General features: G+C 33.6%; 1 protein-coding gene across 4 annotated transcripts in view; it reads right to left on the reverse strand.

Moving 5' to 3' along the window:
* Positions 1 to 983: 983 nt before the first annotated feature.
* LOC140748102 (metallophosphoesterase 1-like) overlaps positions 984 to 15,293 on the reverse strand; it is a 53,284-nt gene continuing 38,974 nt past the window's right edge. For all 4 annotated transcript variants that reach the window (XM_073080822.1, XM_073080820.1, XM_073080821.1 and 1 more), the window contains one exon: positions 984 to 1,122. The gene's annotated coding sequence lies outside the window, so the exon portion shown is untranslated. The remainder of the gene's footprint in view (positions 1,123 to 15,293) is intronic.

The raw sequence follows: 15,293 nt of genomic DNA on the forward strand, positions 1-15,293 counted from the left end.
AACCAGTTAAGCGGAATAATTTAACGTGATTACAAGACTAACATCTATTAAACAGCATATTTTGTATCTTAAAACCATTTTACATTTTTGTATCTGTTAAAACATTCATAGCTTTGTATCAAGATTTTAGGGTAAAATTTTAAATAGCAATGTGACTCCGCGAATGACAAATCATCTCGAGTTGTTTTTTACCAATCTTCATGTCGTTTCCCATTAACATATGATTTATGTTTATCTCAAACAATTTGTATACAATAGAAGAAATATACTCCCATGTAGCCATTATCGGTATCAATTGAAATGTATAATATTTTGCACAATCACTCTTCAAGTACGTTACGGTTATCAACGTATGTAAATGAACATTAACAATAGATAAATTCTCCATATATTTCATGTGTATGTCATCACGAAAACAAGTTGTTTTAACGGTGATACTAAATTGTTATTGTTTACTGATAATATGTGCGAAGACTTGTAAAATGTACACATTGTTTATAATTAGAATACTCCGTTTTAATTCAAGTTTAGTTCAGTGATTACTCACATTGTATCAATAGTATCAATTACAATATGATTTTTGTAATAAGTAAATAAGACAATGTATTGCTCTTGTTAATTACGCTAACATTAGTGAGCGTGATTATATATCATTAAAAATACTTCACGACTTTATGTTTCACCACATAATTATGTACATAAAAAAACAGTTATATAATTGAATCAGGGAGTGCGTTAAATACCATAAAATTCTGGTGTCACATCTCACATAGGTACTTGAATATTAACCAACTTCAAAAGGCTGACAAGCCTCTTTTTCAACGTATAACAGCTCATATCCTATGAAATGTCTAAATCTAAACGTTAAAGCTAGAGTAACACTAAAATACGTATATCATGGTCATAGCTTCTCTTGCAGCGTTCTTCGCAGTTCCTCGGTGGCTTTTGAGAGGTCTTTGTCGTGGTGTCTCTGCTTGTCCCCGCACTCGTCCAAGTAATCTTTCGGTGGTTCCGCGGGACACTTGCTCCCGAACTTGGGTCGAGGAATCCTGACCCGCTTCACATCACCCAACCAGCTCTCCATAGTTGATTGTAGTGATCTCGTGTAGATTGGAAAACAACCTGAAAATAAAAACAGATTTGCATGAACTATTATGTAATTCATATTGGTGACGGAAACTTTGCTACATACAAAAATCCTTGGATAAAATGGAAAGCTCTCGACCTTGTCCTTAAATATAAGATTGTGATTAATTTAATCTTTTTAATTGAAATTGTATACTGTTCCGATCGTGTTATGTTTCATTGATATACAAAGCGCTAGCAATTGTATTACGCGATCTCGGGTTTTAGCGCTGTGTAAAATAATAAATGTAATGTAAGTATATAAGCTGCATAATAATTATCGGTCATCTACATCTCGTTTGTAGCGTAATTTATATCTCATTATATCTACGTGTCGTAAATGGCAATATTGTAACGTCCAGTTTAGCGTTAGCGGTTAGGCAAGGTAGGGCGATGGACGGAGGTTGCGAAATCACTTAGATTACACTTAAATAAACGTGGTTCTTTCGCGTATTGTACGCGGCAGTGCATAAAGCATTATTGCCAATGCCAGGTTGCGACGGCTTCACAATAAAACTGCCCGATTGTCATAGTTACATTGTTTATGCGCCGCTGCAATGGGCTTCGTTAGTGGGTTACGATAATTAGGTACTATGACATTTCTACTTTATTTACCTATATATTAGTAATTTGTCTTAGAATACGAATAGGTATATATTATACTGATACCCGTTCATTAATATAAACCTGTGATTTATACTAATAAATTGACATTTAGTGCGGGTAACGGTTTCCTTCATATTTAACATTATATGTAGGTACAACATGATTTACTAAAATAACTAAGAATATTTTTATTTTAGTAAATAACTAGATACTTAAAATTTGCTATTTAGATCTATTGGGTGAAATTATGTTAAAATAACAAATTTGCACACAATGACAAATACTAATGAAAATATTTTTTAAAATATGCAAACCCTATTAAGTCAGCATAACATTTTAAAAGATATTTTTATGCATGCATGCGATGCTTAAAATAAGAAGCATAAAGTGGGTCTCGCGTGTCCGTAACGAAGACGATATGCTAACGATAAAATATTAACAGCGATTAATAGTCAACTGGCCAACGCGTTCGCGTCGCAGATATTAAAAACAAAGATTTTAATGCACGATCGCCTTTCTCCAGCGAAAGTGTGGCTAAATGCAGTGCTACAAATCCACTTGACGCTTTCGAACCTTAATCCGACCGAGTTTACGTTTAATTATTGTACGTTAATTATTAATCCAATAAAATGTACGCATGCATCCGGATATAAAACGTTGAATCCAATCGAGAGCAAAAATATGACATTTAAGTATACTTATGTTATTCACGTATGACTAATACCGACTGAGCAATAAGCAACTTGAGTATAATGTCGTAATCTGCGAGAAAGTTGGTTGTCAGAAGTAAATAATGACAGTTTATGGCGTACTGGTTTAGTTACTGGGTAGAGTGGTCGTGCGTGACTCATGGATCGTGGGTAGATACATAGATCCCATTGTCCAATGACAAACTTGTAGCAAAAAGTAAAATTTAAACAATCGTTCATTAGAAACACTTTTCACTCTTCACAGAAATTGCAGACTTGACGAATGATGTACAAATATATAGCAATGTATAATACCTATTTATATGTATAATCATGATGTACAATAGATATCAGTTTTCTTCTAATTAATACAACAATTGGGTCTTATGTAATAACATAAACTCTAAAAGAAAGTAAAGAGTCATTAACAAAAGAAAATAAAACATTCGTTTATTTAGTTGACAAACGAATGTTGTAATTAATTCACATTTCATTAAAAGTTTATTAATTTGTTAGTAAGTTCATTCATCTGCACAGCTTCATTTTATTGAAATTGAAAGTGCAGATGGTTTCACTAAAGGTACAAAGTGTGTGGTGCTCAAGAGAAAGGTGACAATTTCATACAAAGCTAATAATGTCTCTTTCTATTACTTTAGAAACAATTAGGTCTTATGCAATTATATATGTAAGACCTCATTTTTCTACTCATATGTAGAAAATTCATAACTATTGCGAAACTCGAGCGAATTAATATTATCGTCTAACAACTTTGTAACTAGTTATAATGACTACACGACGTTTATAACATTTGAAGATACAACAGTATGACATTTATGATAATGGGAGGAGAAAATAAGAATTATGTAATAGGAGTAATAAATGGATATGCAATCCGTCTGATCTCAGGTTATCTTCAAATATAATAAGAATCCGACCTAACTAAATAAATTTCGTAAGAGCGAGTATGCATAAGAAACTTCTTGCAAATAAAAAACTGCAATAGCGCTGTTAAGGAAACAATAGGACTAGGCAGCACCATAAACTTCTGCCATCGTCAAAATCATTTCAACCTTGGAGCTAAGAGTTCCTCACATCAGTAAAGAGAAGAGTATTATAAATTCCAAAGTTTTAATGAATTATCATTGAATAAAGTAACGGTGCTTACGATTTTAAAACTTTTAGTATTGAATATAATGGGTGTTTATATTTGCATATCATTAAAAAATAGTACCTCGTCAGTTTTTGCTGGTGTCATTGTTTAACCACAGGCGTCATTATGAGCCGTAATTGTTGTTTCGTGCACCTCAAGGTCTTCTTATTCTTAACTATAAATTACGGTACAATTATTAGACCGCATTAAGTGAGAGATTCTCGTCATCATCATTATCAATCCGTTACTGTTCTATCGCTGGGCATGAGGAGACCTTCGCGACGAATGAGACTTAGAATTTATATGTCACTGAGAATATAAGGTAAAACTTGGAAGAATACATAGATTTGTTCTAAAGTTTATTTGCAGTTTAAAACAATAGCTTTAATCAACTCTAGTGTAAAGGGTGTAATTCATACAGCTTATTAATAACTAATATAAAATAAATATATTTAATCTTGCAAAGATATATTTAACCAATTGAACATTAATATTAATAATTAAATTTAAATGAACAATTCTGGAGAGCTCAATAATAACTCGTACGTACATAATACATATTAGTAATCGCAAGATTCAGTTAAGCAGAAATCAGTTTGAATTATACACGCATTGATCGCTTATAGAAATGTTAAGCTACTGTTCACTTGACTTGTAAACGTTCAGTAGGTATGTCAATGTGATGGAGATAATGATATTGTGATAATTGAAAACGTTCCGCTCGAGGAGAGCGCAGGCTTGCCGGAAGCGTGCCGAGAGCGTCGCGTGCGCGTCGCCCTCTCCTCTACACAGGGATGGCATTCATTTGTTGTTATTTACTAAGTATCATCATCATAATTTAAAACCATATTTGTTTCACCCCTGGTTTCGCCTTCTGTACATAGGGCTGTCTTTCTTTTATTACTTTCTGTTACTAAATTAATTATTATTATTCATATCATATCATCATCAATCCATTTCTCTCACTCCTAGGAATGCGTTATTCCTCACCTGAATAGATGGCTGTCATCCGTAAGATAAAAGACTAACAGTCAAAACTCGAAACTTGTGTTGACAAGTTTTGTAGTCACAGAATACACAGTGTACCGTACACTGTGTATTAAGACTAGGCTAGAAAAGTCATCCAATGTTAAAACAATACAACTTAAGTTTACCGTAGTTTGAAATAATATGCCATACAACACATACAATATTGCCTTTCTGTAAACCTGCCTTAATAAAATATATTCTAGTAACTTTGTATGAGGCAACTGACTGATTTATGTTTTGACTAATCCCTATTACTGTTCCCGTACTAGGCCAAGTAGGTGATTCATAGGTTAAAGGTGTTATCAAACGGGAATCAATCCTAAGACTTGCATAGTAATCATTGTGATTTACAGGTCATCGTACACCATCGTAGGCTATTTCAAAGGGCCTTACGAAAAAAATATTTTCAAATTTAATTTTATAAAAACAAAATTAAGACGAATCTTACAACGGATCATAATATGAAATATGTTAAAATTCGCCAAGTCATATAGGCTGTACGGAATGTTAAAATACAGAAAGATTTTGAATGGAAGAAATTAATATGTAATACACGATAAATTATAGCAATTTAGCGAACAAACAAAAACATTGGCAGCCCTGCTCTGCTATTATAATGGCAAATGGTAATAATGGAAAGTAAATAAATCTTCGAGATTTATACTGTTTCCTTTACAACCTCAGTAAATTGTGATAATTTCTCATTCCATGCCGCATGTATCAACAACAGATATCTGATCTTGAATAGCGACTATTAATTATATTGTATAATTCAATTTAATTATTTCTCAACGATCGAGAACGATATTTAAATTTAAGTCATGGTTAAACTAATATTGAGAAAGATTGAATTTGTATCTTAATTGCTTTAATGAAAATTAATGACGATTAAGCGATCAAGCGTTGTGGTATTGTTGTTGTATATGGATTTCATTCTTAACCGAAGCAACGTTGAAGTTTGAAAGACAGGTGGTAGAACCCTTTGTGGTTCGACTCCGGCGGCACCATCGCCACACCTATTTCTACCTAATAACAGCAGTGTTAAGCGCTGCTGTGTTCCGGTTTGAAGGGTGTGGTAAGGGAGACAGACTTTTCCGAGGCGTTCCAGCTTAGTCCTCAGGGGTAGCGGCGCATCTGTGGCTGACCTCAGGTAGAAATATCTAATCCTATCTGGGGTTGATTACAGATACTAGCTACACTTATATTATATAAAAAAAGACATCTGTTTATTTCTGGCAAGTTCCTATAAAGTATTATTTGGGTCCCACTTTTCGAGTTATTGTTTAAAAAATTATAAATATCATTTTGGTTCGTAGTTCCTTATGTAATTTTGTTGGTAAAACATATGTTAGTCAACAATTAACTTTTTATAACTAGTCGAGTATAAGAGTTATATTTAAAAACGTACACATATTCTATTATTAAAGCAACGCGGACAAGATTTTACACCTTGACCATTCAAACTCAATTATATTTAATTGTAGTGTTTACGTAACCCAAATGCATGGGTCTTAAGAACCGATAATATTCTTATAATTGAATGATACTAGTTGTATTTATATTTACGCATTATGTTGAATTTACATGAAAATATATAACTCACGTTTTAAAATAAGCTTGCAGGAATACGTCATTAAGATATCTATAAAACGTTCCTACTGTCGTTATATTTTACTCGAAGGAGGAGGTATCTAAAACCATAGACAACAAACAAATGATATCTTCTATCAACGTGTAAAAAAGATATTTCAAGAATGGAAAGAGTAATAAAGATAATAATTATGATCACGTACATTTATACGTTTAGATGAATTAAATTGAATATTTAGAGATTAGCCTCCATCTGTCTTTGATCTAAAACTAAAATTAGATAATTATAGGTACTAATAAAAATATTTGCAATCATCATTTCCTCACATATTCGTTACTCTATAAATATATCTCTACCTACATGTGCTTATACATATTCATAGAGTTATTTAATAATTGAGTAGTAGTTATTTAACTTACGTTCTCCAATATTAAATGTATATAAATCTCCCCATATTATTAACGACAATGACTAAACAATATCGTCCGGGGTATACCGAGCTCTGGGTCACTGTCCTTGGTAAATCTCATTAGTTATTGTGAACCAACATGGAGAAAGTATAAAGCTTTGACAACACAATGCGATTCTTATCTCTTACTATGTAACGATGCAGTGATAATTTATAACATCACTTATTATATTGTGTTTAACTTATACGAAACTGGTGGTGATGAAATGATCCTTCATAATATAAGTTGTTAAGTACCTATAAAGTCGATAAAACTTTTAATTACTGGTTTCGCGGACAATAAAATGAATATTTTATAAAGAGACGACGTAACATCCTATTTTGTATCTACGTTGAGTTTGACAAACTAAGTTAATAACAGGGAGTTTTAATATGCCGCCTATTTAGATCAATACCTATATTAAATTTCTGAATACAAACAGAATCATAAAAACAGCTAATTTCGATTTCGTTTTATAGCTACTTAACAGGGCGTAGATTCTGAACAACATCTCATTATTAATCGAGATGAATATAAACAATGTTTTATGCGGTTTACGCTACACAGCTGGAAATATAACTAGGCAGTCATAAAGTTATGAATTTGTTATCTTTATCATTAAACTCAGTGTTATTAAAAGATTTTAATTACAATATATTATGTTTTCCGTGTTGTTATGAAGTAACCATAAAATTTATTGTGAAAGCTTTTTAGAAAACGTTTATAGCTTTAGCAACATACTAATATAAATGTAATATTTTTATAATATAATATAATATAATATATAGGTAATTGTAAAGTAAATGATTCATTAATTGAAGTGAAATCTATAAATCTAACCACATTGTGATAGATTTCACTACAAGTTGCAACCTAAGTTAAAAATCGGTAAAGATAAATTTGCTATGCCACAATTCCATTTTCCCACGCAAAGATTTTCAACGTATCGAATCACCGCCTAAGAATTCACTTGAAAACTCGATTTTACGACAGGACCATTCCCCGTTTAATAGTAAGAGATAAATAGCATTAGAGGTGCCATCTAAGTAGCGCAGGGGCTCACGACTCAGTGCCAGCGACGGTAATGGCGCAGTAATAGTTCCCATGCGACCGGTTCCGGGGTCACCGTGTCGCCATCACCGTGCATTAGAACATGACAATAATAATTTATCGAAACGTAATCTGCACCCCACACTTCTATTAGCCGTTCTAAATCTTGATACTGACATTAACGTTACTGCAGGACATATCTCAAAGTTAATTTTGTTTTATGGTCATGTTTTAGTATAAGTACTTTATACGTTCGATTAACGTTTAATCAAAATGCAATTTTGATTGGTAATTTATTAATGGAGGAATACTGTCTGTCGATTCACCTGACCAAAAGTACGTACCACCTTATTTCGTTGAGCAACTCGGTATAGTTGAATTTTTAACCGAGTTCTTTATTAATAAATTGTCCATAAAAGGCTAAATTTGAGTAAAAATCAAGACTACGCAGAAATCATAGAAGCGGATTCTACTTGTAGCTTGTTAGTGTGCAAAGAGCGCAGGTGTCCATATAAATGGTAAGCGATGTGCTAAAGGAACACATAAGCTGGTGACTCAGTCAACCAAGCCAGCAACTCTTCTTGTAATGACTAATACTTCTCAGGCGCCCGGTTTTGGGGTCACTATCATGTTCTATTAGAAGTTGACGATGATTTATGGAAACGCAATCTGTACCAACTTTCTTAATTGAGCCAATTTGAGCCTATCCGCTTATTGGCTACTGCTAGAGCAACTATGTAGTAGCTAAACGATTAAGTAATGGTTAACGTGACCATACACTTTTGCTTGTTAACTACATATTTAGTAGCTTCTGCATCTATACGATACAATAGTAGTCAGTGGGCGAACAGCCTTAGTGTTGAATGAGGTAACAGCAAACAATTAAATTATTATTCATCTTTACGAGTAATTATTACGCAATAAAATGTAAAAACAATTTCATTTAATATTTCATATCCATGACTGAGTATGTGACAAAGTAGCCAAAGCCACAATACCAGGGTATTCAAAGACAGTTTTATTACGATACCTCAAAATAAATATCTTTATGTAAATGAACGAAGAACACAGGCGTAAATAAAAGGCAGTAGATAAGCTTAAAAAGGATACGGGAGCTCACGACTCGGTGGCAGCGGTGCCAATAATGGCACAGTGATAGTTACCACTTTACCAGCCAATCGGTTCCGGGGTCACCGCGTCAACGCTATGCATTAGAAAATGACATTAATTTTATGTGAAATTTACTTTTTGTCGGTCAAGAGTATGAGTCGGTATTACGTAATAAGTTTATTTAGTAAGAATTTTGGGTATTAAAACATGTTGGTTTCTACTTTTTAGGATTATATGTGAAAATTTATTACTAAGCTTGCATGGTTAATCTATCTGCTATATTTAAAATTATCAAATTTTAGAAATGAATAAGAAGTTACGGTAAACGTAAATTAAATAATTATTTCATGGTTGGGTCGCAATGGAATGTGCTTTGCCATTGTTGAAGATAATGAAGGGCGCAGGTGTCCTGTGCTCAGGACTTAAATTGGAAAGCTTAAAGTGTAATTACGGGCTTCTCCTGTTATCTTACTTGTAACTTGTGTTATGCCAAGACTAATTGTTTATGTTAAACACAAGTGTCTTATTGTGATGTCATAAATTCAATTACTTTTCGTATAATAACTTAAATTTCCTATTTTTTGTCCACATAAATAGACAATTATTCCGTTCTTATCGCCCAACGTTGTTAACTTAAAAGCAGTGGTTCAAGACACGGACCTTTGATGTTGCAAAGTTATGTGCGCTTTTGCTTTGCTTTTGAAATTAATTATCATTTGCTATAACTTTCAGTAAAAGGTTCTTATAAGTTCTCAAATGCGTGTGAAGTCTACCAATTCAAACCCGGCCAGCGTAATAGCCTATGGCCTAAACCCCTCGCACTCTTACAGCAAACCCGTGTCTACTCGTAACACGTGTCTAACAGGACCACTTAACAAGCTAAGGAGCTTTCCGTGCTTCAATTAAATAACATTAAATATAATATACTAGTTTAAACAAGAAAGTAGTAACGGAGAAACGGGGAAAGGAAACATTTAGCCGGCTATCAACGTACGGTTGTGTTACTGCATGTTAATTGATCCTAATCTTTTCGCCTTCCTGTCGGTAATTGGGTACATATATCAACAGCTATGTAGAAATACTAGAAGTGTAATATGGGTAATGATGCTTGAAAAGTACTATAATCAGCAACATATACGATGATTTATTAGCTGTAAATTCTTTTGAAATTTTACTAAAAACACTTCTTTGCGACCGGAAATAAGAAGCGTTCTAGAAGTTATAATTAAAGAGGTAAATATATATTTTACGTCCATCGTTGGTTGTGTGTTTCTTAGACCAATAGTTAATACTGGGTAAATAATGACTTACATGTAAGACAATAGTTTTAATACACTACAAAATAATATCGCTATAGACTACTTCCTACTAATAAGCCGGCGATACCACAAAATTATAATCATAAGTTCTAACACTAAGTTGCAATAAGCACCGTCATACGTTTCATGTCATCGTATTAAAATGTATGCAGTAAGAGGCAGGATGAAAGGAAAATTAAAATTATAATGAAGTATCCAGTTACGTTTTGTAACTTAGTACTTCCGCTTCATATAAACCTTCAGGTTCCGTCTACTGTCAATGAAACTAAAACTATGCCACCTATCGTGTTACTTTGGAGTACATTAATAATATCTATATCAATTGAAAGTAATATCTAATATGCTATTTTTACATATAAAGGCAGAAACAAACCAGTTTAGTATTTTTTTTCCTTTAAATGTAAACCGATACTTCGTTTTTTGGTAGCTATTTGACGAGCTTAGTGTTAACAATAATAATATATCCTCAATTTTTTAATAATGGTCGAATTTTAACGACTGGGCGAACTAATTTCATTAATTAGTGTCAACTATAAATATTTCCTTTGGGTACTTTTACATTTCCCATTTTCTGAGTCATACCCCAAAGTTTTATGTTAATATAATTTTCTGTGTAAACGCGAGTCAACGATAACTTTCATTTAATAACCTGAATAGGCCGGTAACTAAGGTAACTTTTTTGTTTAGTTTAATACTACAAGCGGCATGAAGCTATCGTGTTAAGCGAAAACAAATTCAAAATAATTTAAGACGAAAATTGAACGCAGCATTTTTTAACCACGAAGTGTTAAAGATTCCGATTGCACTTTACTTTTATTTTTGTAAGTAGATTAAAGTATAAGTAAAGCATAAGATATTGGAACATCTTGGATTATATAAGATAAGTGCATCAGAGGGAACTGAGTGCGTATTTATTATCTTGGTGATTGTTTTCTGACTCCGCTCATAAATGTTGCTCCCGTAAGTATTTATCGCTGATACTAAGAAATGCTTCCGGTTAGACATTATACTCTGTTATATAACTTATATAACAGTTTCTAGTTCTTATAGTGCTCTACCCGGTTAAAATAGAAAGTTACTAGTATTTAGACTGCTAAAACTTTAACTTCGTACTTATCACTATCTGTGCCCTGTGGTTTCACTCGCCTTTGGAGCATTTCGAAGTCTAACATAAAACTATTCAATGCCTTTAATCTTGCTAAATAAATGACTGATTCAATTTAAACATATTCGATCTGGGTATTCAATTAATGCTTCCGGTTTCAGCTTTATATTTTTAAGTATATGTCATGTAGATATAGGTACATAATTTATTTTGTTCTGCATAAAGTTTTCGTCCTAGTTGAAATTGATTATGTATCGTAGGTGATGCAATTATCATTGAATTCTATGATACGCAGTTCTTGCCTGATTAACATCGACACGTGTGTTTACTATTTACATGAAGTAAAAAATCCCACGTGCTAGTTTCAACTGACTGACTGCAATAATGGAAAACGTACTTTATCTTACACTATGTGCTCATATGTGAGAGCAGCATGAATTGGCTTACGAGACTTTAGAAATTAGTCTTTATAAGTAATGCATAGGAAACAACTTCCAGTTACCGCATTAAGATAAGACTTATTTATTAGTCGGATATAAGTATATTTATATAATTATTGCAATTGCATTTATTATTGCATTAAAGTGTCTTTGCATGAATTCGGAAGTTCGGAATTGCTGTGTTAAGATAGTGACATTATTTCAGAAGATTCTGTAGAAGCTCCACGCTTAAAATAAGTGACTTTCCTAAAGGAACTAAAGGACTAAAGTTTATTTCCTTTAGTTGAAATAAACGCATGTCACGTTAGGAGCCTTTAGAAACTCCACGCTTGTAATAAAATAAAAAGCGAATTTAATTAAGGGTAGTATTGATCTGAGCACACATCAGTGTAGCGGTGAACGGCCGCGATGTTTGGCTAGCGGGACACAACGCGGTGCGTCCTATCGGCTCCACTCGCGCCACTACGCTAATTGTTAGATTCGACCGTCGATTCTGAGACGTACACTCGATTGTTCCGGACGTGACTTTTCTGTAATATAGCGATTATTCTACGACAAAAAAATAAGAACCAAATTTAATTAAGGGTAGTATTAATCTGAGCACACATCAGTGTAGCGGTGAACGGCCGCGATGTTTGGCTAGCGGGACACAAAGCGGTGCGTGCTGTCGGCTCCACTCTCACGCCACTACGCTAATTGTTAGATTCGACCGTCGATTCTGAGACGTACACTCGATTGTTCCGGACGTCGCTTTTTTGTCATATAGCGATTATTCTACGACAAATAAAATAAGAACCAAGTTAAGTTAAGGGTAGTATTGAGCACACATCAGTGTAGCGGTGAACGGCCGCGATATTTGGCTAGCGGGACACAAAGCGGTGCGTGCTATCGGCTCCACTCACGCCACTACGCTAATTGTTAGATTCGACCGTCGATTCTGAGACGTACGCTCGATTGTTCCGGACACGATTTTACTGCACTATCGAGGATTTATTATACGAGAAATGTGACAAAATTAAGTTCTAATAGGGTAATTTTACTTGAAATTGTATAAAGTTGTGACGAGAGTGATGAATTCCAGATGGACTACATGCTCGTTTGTTGGCGAGAATTTCTCACATATCAGAGAGCTGGCTGAAACACTTCCAAATCTGGAGTTTTCGGGTTCATATCCTAGGCCACCTCTAATTTTTCACTTCTACCAATAATTGTTCACTTCTTTAGACCGTGAAGGAACAAATCGTGAGAAAACTTAAGAGTTTAAGAGTTCTTAAAAAAATGTCAAAGGTGAATTCTTACAACATGGACTTGTCCTTCGCATTCTGAGATGTGACCCATGCCCAGCAGTGTGACAGTACCAAGTCAACGTCGCGTACCTATTTTGTAATAAACAACGTTAAAAATCTTGTTCTATTTTAAATTCAAGAAAGATTGCAGTGTACAGTAGAACCATCGGTTTCCTTTCCTCATTGTCTACTTTGCCTCTCCAATTAAAACCCGAGTGGTGGAAGACGAAACGCTCGAGGTTATTTAACCGCGGATTCGAACGTAGTATGAATAGCAATTGCCTTTTGGTAGTGCTTATTCGCTAGTTCACTGGGGAAATTCGATTGGATTATCTGTGTACGATACCGATAATCCTATTAATTGTTAACGATCGGATTCAGTGTTTGCTTAAAATCTAATTGATAAATATCTCAATTCTAATAATCTTAATTCTGATATCACGATAGTCTATTTTATTAGATTTTTATCTTATTTTTTTCTATTATGTTTAACGGATTTTTATATCATTTTATTTGATTATTATTTTCAATTTTCTAATTGATACACGACTTGTATAAATATATCTTTGGTAGCGGTAAGTTTACAAATTATATATCTATGTGGTTTTAATAATATTTTATGAGGTAAATTGAACATTTCATTTTTATGTTAAGCTGGTATTAAATTTATCTTATCTCTTCAGTCATTTGTAAAACAAACAGAAAAATATACAACATATTTTTATTTTTCAAAATTAAATTTTGAGTGAGCCGAGATCATTAGAAGGTTCCGATGTAATCTTACGCTAGTCGTGCACCAGCCGACCCCAGGGTGAGCGCTTATCTCGGCTACACCGCTTTGGCGGACCCATTGAAGTAATGTGTAGCATCGACAGGCGACAAGCCACTATAAATTCTTTTATCTTTCACTACTACGTCTCTGAGAAAATTCCCTACATTCCTTTTAACCTAAGGACAGCGTAATAAATATTGAAACAACGGGACTATTTTTATCTTTGACCAAAATGTTTTGTGTTTAATAATTTGAAACTAAGTGCACCTACGGTTTGACCCGCAGTAGCGTCGCGATATTACTTTTGAATAAAGTAGTTTTCTAATGGTAAAATAATTATTAAAATCGATTCCATGGTTTCAAAGTTTTATTATTTTCAAACAAACGAATCTTTCTTCTTTGTAATATCAATTAAAGATAATTTTGTGAAACTAGATAACAATAATCTAATTAGCCTGCTTTACAACTTACAACAGATACGGTACGATTTGAACGTGGGTGACAGCCGTAGATCTATATATTTGCCTAGTAAAAATATTGTTATCAATGCAATTAATTAAATTGCTGTTTGTTTCGTGTCACGATTAAAGTCAATATAAGTGATTGGCAAGAAACGGCACTTTCCCAAAGGGCCGGCTGCAGTGAACGGGTGGCTTGTCCCAGCCGAGCTGCGGACTGTAAAAGGATCTCACTACTGTACCATTAACCCCGTTACATCCGTGACCAATGTCGGATCACGATCTCGATCATATCTCTAAGTAGCACGTAACAATGAACTGGATATCAAACATATCGGGTACATGTGATGATAGCCTTTTAGGAATACGACATCTCTATAATATTTCCATAAACTGGAAACAAGTAAATCGGTAAACGTTTATGTCATATTATTGCAAAATCATAAGAAAATTCTCGCTCTACTTAGGAAGTTAAATGTAGTTTACGTTCCATATTTTCCTCTTGTAAAAATAACGTAGTTCTTTGTTAGATTTCTAAAAATAGAACGTTGACTCTATCTATTTTCGATTTAATTTAAAGTAAAATATAACATTTTACATTAAAGTCAAATCGAGAATAGATCAAATAACACAGTTTATATAACCGATATGCCTCATTCATGTTCTTGTCGCTTCTAAACGCCAATCAAGCGTATCGTCGTATTGGGAATAGGTCAACAAAACAATTACAATCTCCAAACAATACATTAATCGTAAAAACCTTTCATTCATCGGCATTTAAACCTTCATTTAACTTTACCACAACATCAATTCTAAATAAGGCAAGGTAAATTTAATAACGAAGTAAGTGAGCGGCAAACATATTACAAATTAAACGTCGGACCGAAAGAAAGACCATTTTTTTGTCCATGGCCCAAAAAGAACCGGCCGACAACAAGCCCAGCTAGTTCTGATCACTGTGATGAATAACGAAGTACCTTTTGAACTTGTTTCGACATTTTATATTGGACACACGATTTTTTTAGATTGGTAGCAAATTTTCTGTTTTGCTTGAATGAATGTTGTTTTATAAAACTAGACGTTTATTTCTATTGCAATGTAAACTGGCTACAGA

This window comes from Epargyreus clarus, unplaced genomic scaffold, assembly GCF_041222505.1.
Source record: "Epargyreus clarus isolate Ecla_fem2 unplaced genomic scaffold, WU_Ecla_fem_2.2 ptg000015l, whole genome shotgun sequence".
Taxonomy (NCBI): domain Eukaryota; kingdom Metazoa; phylum Arthropoda; class Insecta; order Lepidoptera; family Hesperiidae; genus Epargyreus; species Epargyreus clarus.